The sequence below is a fragment of the Hevea brasiliensis genome, chromosome 6, assembly GCF_030052815.1.
Source record: "Hevea brasiliensis isolate MT/VB/25A 57/8 chromosome 6, ASM3005281v1, whole genome shotgun sequence".
Lineage (NCBI taxonomy): Eukaryota > Viridiplantae > Streptophyta > Magnoliopsida > Malpighiales > Euphorbiaceae > Hevea > Hevea brasiliensis.
The window spans coordinates 1,340,569-1,344,585 of NC_079498.1; positions in this window are offsets into that span (position 1 = coordinate 1,340,569).

Below are 4,017 nucleotides of genomic sequence, written 5' to 3' on the forward strand. Positions count from 1 at the left end.
CTTAGGAGCACCTATTTTGTTTATCATATCTATTGTAAACTTTTGATGTCATTTAAAACATGTATTCTATGTGTAAAATTTTTTTTTTTTTTATATCTTATTTACTGTGGAACCGGATAGAGCCTCCCTTATTTTATTAGCATCTGGCGGGTTCCACTAATCACCTGTTAACATGTCCATATTCATTTCACACATTTCCATATCATATTCTCATGTATCATATCATTTACAATTATTTATGAGATCTAAAAATGAAGTATTATCTATTGCATTCATATAGAAATTCATAGATAATAAATTACAAGTTTTAATTTCAATCTCTTTTAATTACAAGTCCTAAATGAAATACATCATAAACTTGTAATTACATCATGACTAAACATAATGAACCAAAATACTAGTCTATACATGGGCCTACCAAAATACAAAAGGCCGGTGAGGTGACTGCGGACAATGGCGGATCGATCAAAGCTCTGTCGATTGCACTACAGTCTTTGCTCTGCATTTCTTGGGGTGATCTCCGGTACCCTCTGCGATGAAAAACTAACGCGCTAAGCATAGCGCTTAGTGGTGCATAATTTATAATAACAATAATTTAATAATTTGAAATAATATATGCAACTCATAATTTCTTAGTCTTTTTCATTTTTATTGCTCTTTAGAAACAATTAACATTATCGGGATCTTTTATGATTACTTATTGTATATTAAATCTTAATTAATTAATTTTTTTATTAGTGCCCAAGAAACCTATAACAAATTATAAAAGCTGGATGCGGGTGTATCTTGGTTAGACGACCATATGTCTATCGAATAAATCGTCACATCGAGCACGAGGCCGGTATCGGACACGAGACCATTATTAGGCTTGTAAAGTCAGAAATAAAATAGGCACAATAGCCAGTAAGTAGGCATATAGCCTGTAGAACAATCATACCATACATATATTGTCAGTTCATGATTTTCTCGGTAGGCAGTACTGCTATTTGAAGTCCCTAATTGATATACCAATTTATCCAAACTAAATAAATAAGTCTAGGTATACTATGGGCAATTAAACATTTTTAATTAATTCAGCACTATTCACTATTACTATTTTCTAGTACTGTTCATTGGTACCATTAATTTCATATTAATAGGACATTAGTCCCAATTTACATATTCATATCATTTTTAATATTTAATTCTCCTTATGAGTATTTTAATTATCATATATAGCATTTTTTCCATAAACCTTTCTTTAGATTCATGTTTATATGTTATTTTTATCTAGGAATTTGACTAGGTTGGGATGTCTATTTAATCAAAATTCCTTCATAACAATTGCTTCTCTATGTTTAAACTTGAATTTCAGTTCTTGAATCACTGAATTTGGGGTTATAGAATTCAAGTTATGGTCAAAATACCAAAGGAATAATATTTTGGGACATTTTCTGGGTTGGCAGTTTGGTGACCCAACTTTTGCTAACAATTTGAATTGGTTAAAGGCAAAACTGGGTTAAGTAGTCTTCATGAAAAGTGTAGCCCTATGTCTAAACTTTCCATGGGTAAAAGTTTAGGTCATTTGGACCAGTATAGAGAGTTATGACCAAATGAACACGTCTGTTCATTTGGTCATTTTCTGGGTTAGCAGTTTCAGTGACCCAACTTGTGCTAACAATTTGAATTGGTTAAAGGCAAAACTGGGTTAAGTGTCTTCATGAAAAGTGTAGCCCTATGTCTAAACTTTCCATGGGTGAAATTTTAGGTCCATTGGACCAGTATAGAGAGAGTTATGACCAAATGAACACGTACTGTTAATTTGGTCATTTTCTGGGTTGGCAGTTTCAGTGACCCAACTTGTGCTAACAATTTGAATTGGTTAAAGGCAAAACTGGGTTAAGTGGTCATCATGAAAAGTGTATCCCTATGTCTAAACTTTCCATGGATGAAATTTTAGGTCAATTGGACCAGTATAGAGAGAGTTATGACCAAATGAACACGTGTTGTTCATTTGGTCATTCTAGGTTAGGTGCAGGGTAATCCGAATTTAAGCAGTATTTAGGTCAAGGTTTGGACAGAATTTGGGCATGGTTTCTCCATAGAAAATGGGCTATTTTGGGTCTAGTTTCACCCCCAATTGGCCTTATACCAATTGGGGACACACCCATTCATATCTGGCCTAAAATGTGTACTGCCCTCAACAACACTCCCTGCAGAAAATAGCACTTCCAAAATTTCATTTCTCCTCCAACTTCCTTGCTTCAATTTGACATTCAAGGCACTTCTAAATATCATCAACACATCTCAACAATCCCAATTTCATGGTATAATACAAAAAAATACCAAAGTTAGGCCAAACCCTAACTCACAATTTCAACCTCATGAAATCTCAATGTAAATCAACTTCTAATACTTATAATGCATCAACCAACATCATTAAATCACTTTATATACATCATAGTCATCAAAAACCATCACTCACCATGGGTGCCAAAAATTCACTCCCCTCATAACTCACCTATTTCTTTTAATTTCTTACAAATTTCACTTCACTTTAACCTTAACTCAAGGATTAATAAAGGAAGAAAGGAAGATTAGGCACTAACCTCTTGTGACCCACTTCAAACTTTAACCTTTCTTCTTCTTATGGGTATCTAAAGCTTCCTTATGGTGTGGGCTAAATTTTTTGTGAAGTGAGCTATGGGTTTTGGGGAGGAGAAAGCTTGGAAAATCAAGCTTTAAGAAGAACAAAAATGGAGGGAGAGAGCTCCCATCTTTGGCAGTTTCAAGAGAGGAGAGATAAAAGAGTGAAGTAGAAGATGGACGATTGGGGTTGGTGGGATTTTGTCTCTTATCTCATATATATATATATATATATATATATATATATATATATATATATATATATATATATATATATATATATATATATTTGTACTTTAAATTTTTAATTTGTCATAAGCTCTTTATTTTCGTTTCTTTCTCTTTTCTTTTCTCTTCTTTTTTTTCCTAATTCAAATTCATAAACTTTGTAATGGCCTGGCCCACTAGTGATATTGTCCGCTCTGAGCCGAAGCCCTCACGGTTTTATAACGCGTCAATAGGGGTTACGAACCGCCAACTTATAAACCCAGCATCTCTCACGTGTTTTGACGATGTGGGATTTTCATAGGATGTTACAATCCACCCCCTTATGGGACTCGGCGTCCTCGTGAGGTTTGCCACCATCGCTCAAGGTTGCGTGGGTGGCTCGATACCACAAATGTAATGGCGGCCCACTAGTGATATTGTCCGCTCTGGGCGAAGCCCTCACGGTTTTATAACGCGTCAATAGGGTTCTGAACCACCAACTTATAAACCCAGCATCTCTCCCATGTTTTGCCGATGTGGGATTTGCCTAGGGTGTTACAAACTTGTAATTTTAATTTATGTTAATTATTTCATTCTCTAAATTTTAATTTAACATTTAGGTCAAAATTCACCTCTGGGGGTGAAATGACAAAAATGCCCTTCATGGTGCATATCGGGTTATTTTTATTTTTGTACCAAATAAATAAATTCTCTAAATTTTTGTTTATTTCCACTAAATATTTCCAATATTATCAAAACATTTATTCCTACAAATTATGCCTCTTCACTATAGTTTAAGTGTAGTTTGGACATTACATTTGTCAGAACAGATATTAATCGTCGAGCGATAAAATGTACGGACTACCTTTGGTGAGGGCGTTACAAGACCCGCTGTCAGGCTTGTAAAGCTAGAAATAAAGTTAGGCACAATGACCAATAAGTAGGCGTATAGCCTGTAGAACAATCATACGGACATATTTTATCGGTTCATGATTTTCTCGGTGGCGATCTTGCTATCTGTAGTCCCTAATTGGTATACCAATTTATCCAAACTAAATAAATAAGTCTAGGTATACTATGGGCAATTAAACATTTTTAATTATTTTAGCACTATTCACTGTTACTATTTCTGGTACTGTTCATTGGTACCATTAATTTCATATTAATAGGACATTAGTCCCAATT